General features: G+C 42.6%; 1 protein-coding gene and 1 pseudogene across 5 annotated transcripts in view; one reads left to right on the forward strand and one right to left on the reverse strand.

Annotated features, from left to right (window-relative positions):
- SNX25 (sorting nexin 25) overlaps window positions 1-11,716 on the forward strand; it is a 151,603-nt gene that overhangs the window by 15,766 nt on the left and 124,121 nt on the right. The gene's annotated exons all lie outside the window — the stretch shown is intronic.
- Window positions 678-773, reverse strand: LOC119468009 (annotated as a pseudogene).

Below are 11,716 nucleotides of genomic sequence, written 5' to 3' on the forward strand. Positions count from 1 at the left end.
CAACCTCCATCTCTCAGGTTCAAGCGATTTTCCTGCCTCAGCCTGCCAAGTAGCTGCATTTACAGGCATGTGCCACCACACCCAGTTCATTTTTGTATTTTTAGTAGAGATGGAGTTTCACCATGTTGGTCAGGCTGGTTTCGAACCTTTGACTTTGTGATCTGCCTGCCTCCGCCTCCCTAAGTGCTGGGATTATAGGTGTGAGCCACTGAGCCCAGCCCCCTCTGTGTCTTTAAGGCCTAGTTGGATGATTTAGTAGGTAAGTAATAAACATTTAAATGAATGAATAACCGGGAATCAGTAAAACATAGGCATGAAGAGAATGGATTTGGAGTTAGTCACTGGTCTGGATTTGAATCTTGGCTCTCCCCTACTAACTGTGACAGTGGGCAGCTTGCTTAAGAGAGATCTCTTCATCAGAAAAAAGGATACAGTAAATACTTTCAAAGGTTCTTTGGAACAACGTGATAGCATTTGTAAAATAAAGAATATAATGCTTTAGATATGTTAAAGCTAAGTGGTAGCCTTAACACTTATTTTTTACAAACTTTTTTTTTTTGAGACAGGGTTTCACCGTGCTGGTCAGGCTGCTCTTGAACTCCTGACTTCAGGTGATCTGCTCGCCTCGGCCTCCCAAAGTGCTAGGATTATAGGTGTGAGCCACCGCACCCGGCCTTACAAACTTTTTTTTGAAATATATTTTCAAATAACGGGCCAGGCTAATCTTCTCTGTATCATTCCAATTTTAGTATATGTGCTGCTGAAGCGAGCACATTTTACAAACTTTTTTATTATAAAATTAAAAAAATGCAGATTCAGAAAACCCCACCACATAAATGTATAGGTGGATGAATGGTTATAGAGAGAATGGCCTTGTGACTTCCAGAAATTCCATTCGCCCCTTTGTATCTCCACCCCAATGTCAGCACCTTCTCTCCCACCTTAGTAACCTCATCTTGACTTTATAGTAATCACTTTCTTGCATTTCATTATAATTTTACTGCTCAAATGTACATCAGTGGACATTATAGTTTAGTCTTGTCTCTTGAAAGTTTCCCTTCTATCCTTTTCCTGGCACTTTATCTGCCGAAGAACCTAGAGGATTTGTCCTGTAGAGTGTTCTGTAGTCTGGATTTTGCTGATTGTGCATCAGTGATGCAGTTCAGCGTGTTCCTCTGTGTCCTGTGGATTGACAATGGGTCCAGAGGCCTGCTCAAACTCCAGTTTGAGCAAGACTTTGGGTAGTGGTGTACTCTTTTATCAGAAGGCATGTTCACCTGGATATCTTTCTTTTTGTGATGTTAGTAGCTGTTGACACTCAATACCTAGATCCATTAAATTACTAGGAGTGACATTTGTCATTTTTCAATTATTGACTTAAAAACTTTTAGAAGAGTGTTGTCTCTTGTCCCTCATCTATTCTTTGGTTACACAAAGGAACAGTTCAGTAGAAAAGCTGGATGAAACCTTGGTTCTTCACTTTACTAGTTTCCTCAGTGAGTTGGTTCCTTATCATCCTCTGAAGGTGACCAATTCCCCCACTGTGTTTTTAAAAAATACTGTTACGAAATTGGCTGGGTGCAGTGGCTCATGCCTGTAATCCCAGCACTTTGGGAAGCCCAGGTGGGCGGATCATAAGGTCAGGAGTTTGACCAGCCTGGACAACATGGTGAAACCCCATCTCTACTAAAAATACAAAAAAATTAGCCAGGCATGGTGGTGGATGCCTGTAATTCTAGCTACTTGGGAGGCTGAGGCAGGAGAATTGCTTGAACCCGGAAGGCCATGGTTGCAGAGAGCCGAGATCATGCTACTGCAGTCCAGCCTGGGCAACAAGAGCAAAACTCTGTCTCAGAAAATATATATTATGAATTCCTGGATTTGAACATATTTGATGAGTTTCAATAAGTTGTGATTATTATATTTTTTGAAGCCTGTGTTATCCCATCTCCATTGGGAGCCCTTTTTAGTTGACTCTTGAGTGCTTTGGACGTAACCCTGTGGTCTTTGAGTGTTTTCTTACTATGTGGTATAACAAAATGTTTTAGGCTTATGTCGAATGTCTTCTGCTTATACCTGGAATTAACCATATCTCCAAAAGGAGCCGTGTTTGTTTTTTTAAAGTGGGAAATGGCATTTCAAGAGCTCATTTTGAGTGTCAGGGAGGCTTGTCGCTATTGGACTAGTCATTGTTTGTTGACTTCCTCTATGGAGGGATCTGAAAAAAATACATATGAGATCCATGTTTTGCAGAAAACAATCACCTAGTAGTTAGATTTGTGAATTCTGTCAAAGGCCAGTGACACTTACTTTGAACAGTGCTTTGTAAACCTGTGTCATTTGCTTAGAATAGCATGTGTTGGCATTGTTAATGTGTTCAGGAAAATAGTTCCTGTGGCCCCAGTTTGATTTATTTCACTGTAATCTATGGCTGTGAATACAGTGGACAAATACATGTATTACAGGAGTTATATAATGTGAATGTTGTGACGTAAATGCCTTAGAAATTGGTAGAGCCAAACTTAACATCTATTGCACTTGCTGTTTGCAGGGATATTAGCTGCATTATGTTACCCAGTTTAATTCTTGCCTCTATCATATGAGGTAGGAACTGTTATCCTCATTTTGCAGAAGGGAAAACTGAGGTTTAGAGAGGCTAAATGATGTGCCCAGGCTATATAACAAGTGAAAGAACTAAGAATTAAACTCATGCTTCTCCTAACTCTGGAGTCTACACACTTAACCGCTTTATTACCCTTTTAATTATTAAAATTTAGTTTGGCCTGATTCAGGTTCTAAATGACTTGGGAAGCTTTGGGATGATTCTAGGATTTGCTTAGGACTTAAATGTCACTTCAGAGGTCTCAGAATGAACTTGAATGATGTCACAACTCTCCCTCTGTGCTCCTGAGAATCTTTACTGATAATCAAGTGAGACATTTCTTCCCCTCTCCTGAACCTGGATGTGACTGCAGAATCCCTCTCAATGGAGCATTCCAGGCAGCCACTAAAAATTCACGGAGTTGGCATATAGCATGAAACCCATCAGCCGTTTTAAGTGAGCATCTAGTAGAATGGCAGTGGTGCCTTTTGAATTCTGCTTCTACTTTTTCTGTGCCCGTATTACTCTGTCATCACTGCATTAAAACAGCCAGTTAAATACTTTAAAAATCTCTTCTGGTAAAAATCAGTATTTCTGAAACTATGATTCATTAACACTTAGGTCTGAGAGATGCTTTTAGGTACACTGCAAAAACGAAGAGGAAGCACGGGAGGCTAGTTTGGTAGTCACATATGTCTGAAAAAACTAAATTCTTTTTTTGTTGTTTGAGACAGGGTCTTCCTGTGTTGCCCAGGTTTGGGGTGCAGTGGCACAATTATAGCTCATTGTAGACTTGACCTCTTGGGCTCAAGCGGCTCTCCCACGTAAGCCTCCCAAGAAGGTGGGATTACACGCATGTGCCACCATGCCCACCTATTTTTTAAATTTTTTTTTGTAGAGAGAGGGTCTCACTATGTTGTCCAGGCTGGTCTTGAACTCCTGGGCTCAAGGGATCCTCCTACCTTGGCCTCCCAAAGTGCTGGGGTTACAGGCATGATCCACTACACCCAGCCTTGGAAAAACTAAAGCTTTGTAATATGTGTTATTAAATTAACATTGTGAGAAATCCTAGTGTAAAGAAATCTGTTTAGCATTTTTATCCAATGTTTTCTAAACAGGACTGATCCCTGTATCCTTTCTTTTCTTTTTTCTTCTTTTCTTTCTTTTCTTTAATTTTCTTTACTTTTCTTTCTTTTCTTTTCTTTTCTTTTCTTTTCTTTTCTTTTCTTTTCTTCCCTCCCTCCCTCCCTTCCTTTCTTCCTTTCTTTCTTCTTTCTTTCTTTTCTTTCTTTCTCGCTCTGTCGCCAGGTGCAAGGCTGGAGTGCAGTGGTGCAATTTTGGCTCACTGCAACCTCCACCTCCCAGGTTCAAGCAGTTCACCTGCCCCAGTCTCCCAAGTAGCTGGGATTACAGGCGTGCACCACCACGCTTGGCTAATTTTTGTATATTTTAGTAGAGACGGTTTCACCATGTTGGCCACGATGGTCTCCATCTCTTGACCTTGTGATCCGTCTGCCTTGGCCTCCCAAAGTGCTGGGATTACAGGCGTGAGCCACTGAGCCTGGCCCCCTTCCTTTTATTTTTAAACAATAAGGAGATGTATTCTCTTAAGAAATAATAAGAGAGAGAACAAGCTCAGGGCTAGGGCAGGCTTCTTGTGGAGACCACTGAGCCTCCAGGACTGTTTCTCTGTGTGTTTCTTAGCCCCGTGAGTCAGGAGAGCTTACGGGCTGTTGGCCAGGTGACTGTATCAGTTTTAGAAACCACAGCAGCACAGGGTGATGCCCAGAGAAAGAAAGTCCCTTTTTGGAACAAGGAAAATGTTCTTAGAAATGCCCCTGGCAGTGTCTCCCTCACATCTTACTGGCTAGGATTGGGCGGGTGCCTGTTTCTTACCCGTTGCTGGCATGGGGAACAGGATTTCTGTGATTGGTCTAGGACAGTCATTTATCCTTTTCGTTTTGTTTCCCTTACCTCATTGTGTACAGCTAGGCCAGTCACTTAAAGAGGATGGAGGTTGTGGGTTCACAACACCTGGCCTTGTGTCAAGGTCTTCATGACAGGGCCGATCTACCTTTTTAGCCTTCACTTGTATTCCTCTTCCTCAAGCTGACTGCTTGTTCTTCCTGAGTTTACCACTGGGTGAGTGTGCATACACCCCGGAAGGCCTTTGCCCACGTTTTTGTACATTCAGTTCTACTTGCTGTTAAAGGCTCAACTCAATTGCCCTTTTTTCCAGGCAGCTTCATCCCGCTCTTCATTTGTGCTCAGTAAGCATGCATTTATTGCGGGGAGGAAGGGGAGAGATCTAGGTAATTCCAGCTTCTGGCTTGGGGGCTGAATGGGTAAAAGTGCCCTTTGTGCAGGTTTGGGATGGTGGGATCTAAGAATGTGGTACATTTTGGCCATGTAGGTTTCGAGATGCCTGTGTGGATCTGTCCAGCTGGTGGTTAGGTCTATAGGTGTGGAGTTTGCAGGAGAGATCAGGGTGCAGCAGGTCGATTTGGTGGTGGTCAGTGTACATGTGGCAGTTAGGACCACAGGGGAATGAGATTCCTGAGGGCAGCAGGATGGCTGAGAAGCAGCAAGTCCAAGCGCCGGCAAGGGAAGAGCAGCTCACCTAGGAGAGAAAGAGCATTTGGAGGCTGAGATAGAGAAGCCCAGAGAGCAGCAGGGGGCAGGCAGCCAACAGTGTCTCGTGGGGCAGAGACGTCCAGAGGGAGGACCTAGGGTGTGCTCTGGACTTGGCAGTTGGGAGGCCTTTCAAGGTCTGTGCCTGTGTAGTTTGGGGGTGGGAGTGGAGAGGTTTCCAGTGTATGGCCTGTGCTCTGTAGAAACCTGGCTGAGAAGGCCAGATGAGAAAGTGGTACCTAGAGTAGAGTGTGTGTTATGGGATTTTTGTTGTCAGGGAGAGATATTTAAACACATTTTTAGGTTAAGGCAAAGATGGAAAAGTAGAGAGGAAGGGCCTGAACATCTCAGAGATGGTTGGCAATTGATGGAGCCATGCCCAGGTGGGCAGGATGAGAGCACAGGTTGGGGGATTCGACTTTAGAAGGAGATAAACATGGGGGGCACATGGAGAGAACTTCATGGAGGTTGGCAGGGAATTTAGGTATTTCAAGCTGGATAGTCTCAAATATCTTGATAAGTGGGAGACACGATTACGGATAGAGATATGATGTGTNGAAAGAAAAGAAAGAAAGAACGAAAGAAGGAAAGAAGGAAAGAAAAAGAAAGAAACAAAAATTCAGTAGCATTTAACTTTGTTTTTCTTTTCTCTTTTGAGACAGCATCTTGCTCTATAGCCCAGGCTAGAGTACAGAGAGGACTGTGGCTCACCGCACCCTTCACCTCTTGGCCTCAAGCATTCCCCCGTCTCAGCTACCAGAGTGCCAGGAATACAGGTGTGAGCCACTGTGCTGGGCCTATACAGGGTAATTTTAAGAGAGGTAGCAAAAAGTTTGGAAAAAATAATCATTGGAGAGAATAACAGCAGAAGCATTTATTGAGCCCTTATTGTGTACCAAGCATTTCACTAGGTACTTTACTTTCCCATTGAACCCTCACAGTTATCCTATGAGAAAGTCACTGTCATCCTCATTGTATGGATCAGGAAACAGGTGTAGAGGGATCAGGTGACTACCCAAAGGATGGTGCCAGGCTTTCCTTGACAGGAGAGCCAGCCCTCTTGATCTCTGTGCTCTGCTGTCTCATAGGGAGAAGCAGCATCACAAAGGTATGTGGCTGAGTCCTGAGAAGTTAAGGGCCAAGATGTGAAGTTGGAGGCCATGAAGGTCTGGCGACGCCCACCGCGCGGTTGTCAAGTTTTTGTAGATGGGACACTTGTAACAAACTCCCAGAGTGAAGTAGTGAAGATGTCTGTAGGATTGGGGTGACAGAGGGCCAGGGCACAAGAATATTTGATGAGAGCTGCCCAGGCCTCATCAAGCCAAGGGAGGAACTGAGGCCAGGAGGAAGCTGAGAACAGGAAAGGGTCAGAAGCCTGGGAGGCCTCCTAACTGTCACTATGCCTGGCCAATTTTTAAAATTTTTAGTAGAGATGAAGTTTCCCCATGTTGCCCAGGCTGGGCTTTGAACTCCTGGGCTCAAGTCATGGGCCTGCCATGGCCTCCCAAAGTGCTGGGATTACCAGTGTGAGCCACTGTGCCTGGCCTAAGCACTGTATTTAAAACTACAGCTCATACGTTTAACTAATTTCCTTTGCCTTTTAAAGTGATTAATGGTTTGTTGATATCATTGTGGAATAAAATTCTGTAGAGAAAGAGTTCATACTGCCTCTTTCCTTTATGAACATACAAATGAAATATTATTGTTTCAGTTAACCTAAAGTCCAAGTTATGAATGACTCCACATTAAAACAAGCCTTTCTGATTTTCCTAATAATAAAACACTTCTGTTTTTTTCAGGGATCATAATTTTTATCATCAGGACCAGTTAGCAGTGTTTCCTAAAGTATGTTCTCAGGGTCATAGAAATAATTTAGGAAATGCTGTTAAAAATACTATACTTACTCCAAAGACATATCCTAAACTTTGTGAATTAAGAATATAAGGGAACAGTGTCTAAAAATCTGCATTTGAACAAATTCCCCAAGTGATTCTCGAAGAAAACCGAGGTAGAGTGTTTTCAAGTTATGCATAGCAGCTTCCTGATATCAACAAAGCCCAAGGTAACTAAGTCACGTCGAATATTAACATGATTATGTACCCACATGCATAAGGCTGCCTTGCTCCGTCCTCTCTGCTTAGTGCAATGGCTGTTGTACAAAGGCCTGTCTTAATAACATGTTTCTTTTAAGAGCAGGATTGGCCGAGTACGTGGCTCTCGCCTGTAATCCCAGTACTTTGGGAGGCCGAGGCAGGTGGATCACTTGAGGTCAGGAGTTCAAGATTAGCCTGGCCAACATTGCAAAACCCCATCTCTGCTAAAAATACAAAAATTAGCCTGGAGTGATGGCAGGCATCTGTAATTCCAGCTACTTCGAGGCTGAGGCAGGAGAATCACTTGAGCCTGGGAGGTGGAGATTGCAGTAAGCTGAGATCTCCCCACTGTACTCCAGCCTGGGTGACAGAGTGGGACTCCGTCTCAAAAAAAAAAAAAATAATAATAATAACTTTTACTCATCAATTAAAAGGGATGTAAAATCTGCTTCTTTGAGTAGATTCAATTACATTGTGTTTTTGACTTTATGCAGCTAGTCTTTTTTAGCAGTAATTCATTACACATGTCTCAATATGATACATTTGTGCTATCTGGGCTGCTGGGTGTAGGGCCCACCTTTTCAGTTCAAAGGAACTATGGAAGTTGAGGTCCCAGGGAATCAAATTACCAATGTAATAGTTTTCTAAGTATTTTATCACCAGTTTTTATTTAAAAGCTAGTTAATGTGAAAAACTCACCTGTCTAAACCCAAGGAATGGACTCAGAGACACGAAGAACAGCAGAAGAGAGACTGTTAATGGAAGTCTTGCAAGATTGGATGTCTGGTAGGCAGGCACACCTGGGGCAGTTACAGCAGATAATTTACTCCTGGCACTCAGGTCCCTCCCCCAGTTCCTCGTTGGTTGACTACTGTGGGATTACAATCTTCCTGGAGGTCACCTAAGTTTCATTATCCCCTTTATAAGGTTATACCCCGTCCCCCTCCCTGCTTAAGTTTCAATTTTCCAATAAGGAAACTTTCTTCCCTTTTATGGGCTGACCCTTCCCCTACATCCTGTTTGCTTATCTTGACTTTCTAGGTGCATGAACCGCAATTGTCAAGTCTGCAGGCTGGTTGCCAGTACTTAGATTTATTGTGCCTTGAAAATGGACCATTTAAAATGTTTTCTCACAGTTAACAAATTAACTAAGATAATGGAATTGTGATATTCCAGGACAGTAATGGAGTACAAAACAGTGATTGGTTTCATGACTAAAGGTCTCTGTGAGAAAAGCAATTCTATGTGACTCATCCAGTTGTTGAGTTACAGGACAGCTTTAAAGCAGGGGCAACTATTCCGGTTCCTTCATATTTATGTTAAGTGGTATCAGAGGGAACTACTATGACGTGGGAATTATTTTACAATATACTTCAATATGTGACCTGTGCTAGAGCGTGAAATGTAGAGAGCATTCCAGAATAGAAAGAATATTAGAATTCCTAAGCCTAGCCTTCCAAGGTGGTATGGCTCATTAGTTACCCAATTATGAGCTTCCATCAAGAATAAATGAAGCCAGGGCTGGTCATGGTGCTTCACGCCTGTAATGCCAGCACTTTGGGAGGCTGGAGTGGGTGGATCACCTGAGGTCAGGAGTTCGAGACCTTTCAAGCCAACATGGCGAAACCCCATCTCTACTAAAAATACAAAAATTAACCAGGCATGGTGGTGCATGCCTGTAGTCCCAGCTACTCAGGAGGCTGAGGCAGGAGAATCACTTGAACCTGGAGGTGGAAGTTGCAGTGAGCCAAGCTGGCACCACTGCACTCCAGCCTGGGCGACAAAGCGAGACTCTGTCTCAAAAAAACAAAAAGAATAAATGAAGCTAATTTATTTACTGGTCCCTATCCAGTACCCAGCTAAGTGCCAGGCATGCAGAATGAGTCCTCAGTAAATGTTAGATGACTGAATGAATTGATGAAAACATGATTCATATCATAGAACCTTTATGAACTCAAAATTGCAGTAGAAGCCAGTGATAAAATAGTTATAGCATTCTTTTTTATCATACAAACCTTTTTAGGAATGCAAAAATTACTGTCAGGTTTTCAGTTACCTTTTTCTAAGCCAGTTTGTTTTTCATTCTTTTTTTCTAGCCCCTGTTTGTTCTCTACTTGCCAGTTTAGGCAAACTGCTGTCTGCCTGTGTATTTTCAAGCACATGTTCTGATTTCAATTTTCAAGTGTTTGTCTGATTTGAAATATGTTTAAATTTCTCTCGTAATCAAATGGAATGTGTTTGGTAAGGATCTTCAGATTTGAATCTTGGAAACTACAGATAAAACACATTTTTCTCCCCATGAGTCTAATTCTTTTGGTTGAATGGAAAAGCAACCTAAGTATTATTAACCGACCTCAAAATCTACTTCTATTGATCATTTAATAAAGATTTTGCCTTTGTGTTAATATTTATTTTTCTTTTAGAAAGTGGGTTAATCACCAGGAAATATTACTAAAGGAATCTGCTGTGAAAGTAAAATATGACAGCATGAGAAGTCGTAATATCAATTCCATGTAATATCATTTTTTGGAAAGGAAATTGACATTGTTAAAAAGTTTAGACTATGACTTTTGGAACCATAATAGCAACCTGTATCTGTGAACTACTTTATAATTGTTAAAGCACTTTTACATACATATCCTTCTTCAAATGCCTAATAACTCATTAATTTAAATAGTGCAGACATTATTATTTTGCATTGACATGACTCTCGGAGAGATAGACATGTTTACTATAGCCCAGCAAGTTAAAGGGAAAGAATCAACTGCAGCCTTATTTATTCCAGGTTTTAACTGAGTGCTTTTGCCACTGTAGTGTGATATTGCCACTATAATGGCAATAACATTGCCACTATAAGGTGACAGTGTTTTGCCACTGTCATATGCTTTTGTCATGGTAACAATAAGGGAATTGTGCCCCAGCATGAAGCACATTTTAATTTTGTATATGTTCAGTGAAAAGGTCTAATGGCTTTATATCTCTTCATAGGATGTAGTCTATTTTTTTTTTTTTTTGAGATGGAATTTCGCGGTTTGTTGCTCAGGCTGCAGTGCAGTGGCGCGATCTTAGCTCATTGCAACCTCTGCCTCCCGGGTTCAAGCAATTCTTCTGTCTCAGACTCCCAAGTAGCTGGGATTACAGGCGCCCGCCACTGCGCCTGGCTAATTTTTGCATTTTTAGTAGAGACAGCGTTTCACCATGTTGGCCAGGTTGGTCTCAAACTCCTGACCTCAGGGGATCCTGCTCGCTTCGGCCTCCCGAAGTGCTGGGATTACAGGCATGAGCCACCATACCCAGCCCTCTGTACCTGTCTTAACAGATGTTTGTCTTTCTTTATGGAAGCATAAACAGAACCTGATTCATACATTTGATGCATGTAGGCATGGTTGGCCTTTGACCTGGACACAAAACATACTTGGATAGATGGTATAATAAGCTACAGAAGCTTCTGATCTAATCTGCCATTCATCTTTCTCCATGTTCATGTAAGGTAAAATCATGATACAGATGGAGGCTTTTGGAAGCTGCATTTGTCTTGCTGAGTACCCCTGGGGAATAGAAGACCCTGACCTGTGCCTTCACACTGCCTCTTGTATCTGTTACTCATCTCCTTCTGGAGGTGCCCTGCTCAGAGGACCTGGGATTTCAAGGGATGTGGTTTAGGGTTGGCCAAAGAGGCTGAAATGGATTTTTCCAGTTCACCTATGCATAATTTGTGCTTCAAGGCTAGAAGAGCTCAGAGTACCTCATCTCCTCCCCCACCCCCAACCCATTCTCTCCTTTGTTTCTTCAGTGTCTTCTCAGCTGTTAGAAGACTCCCCTTCGGGCCAGTTGCAGTGGCTTACAACTATAATCCTAACATTTTGTGAAGCCAAGAAGGTGGGCGAATTGCTTGAGTTCAAAATGAGTCTGGGCAACATAGTGAGACCCCTGTGTCTACAAAAAAAAAATGAAAAATTAGCTGGGATTGGTGCTCATGCCTGTAGTTACAGCTGTTTTGGGAGGTTGAGGAGTTCAAAGCTGCAGTGAGCGGTGGTTGTGCCACTGCGCTCCATCCAGCCTGGGCAACAGAGTGAAACCCTGACTAGAAGAAAAAAAAAGACTCCCCTATGAAGGAAAAGAAAATTCTTGAGGTGTTTAATCTTTTGAATGAAGTCAGAGTCCAAATCCAACTATATATTTTATAGATGCTTTTAGTATGTTTTAGAACATTTTTGGTGGTACCAGTAGCACAGCAGTGGCAACATTTTTCATTTAAAATTGAAAAAAAAGGCCGGGCGCGGTGGCTCACGCCTGTAATCCCAGCACTTTGGGAGGCCGAGGCTGGTGGATCACGAGGTCAAGAGATCGAGACCATCCTGGTCAACATGGTGAAACCCCGTCTCTACTA

This window comes from Cebus imitator, unplaced genomic scaffold, assembly GCF_001604975.1.
Source record: "Cebus imitator isolate Cc_AM_T3 unplaced genomic scaffold, Cebus_imitator-1.0 Scaffold365, whole genome shotgun sequence".
Taxonomy (NCBI): Eukaryota; Metazoa; Chordata; class Mammalia; order Primates; family Cebidae; genus Cebus; species Cebus imitator.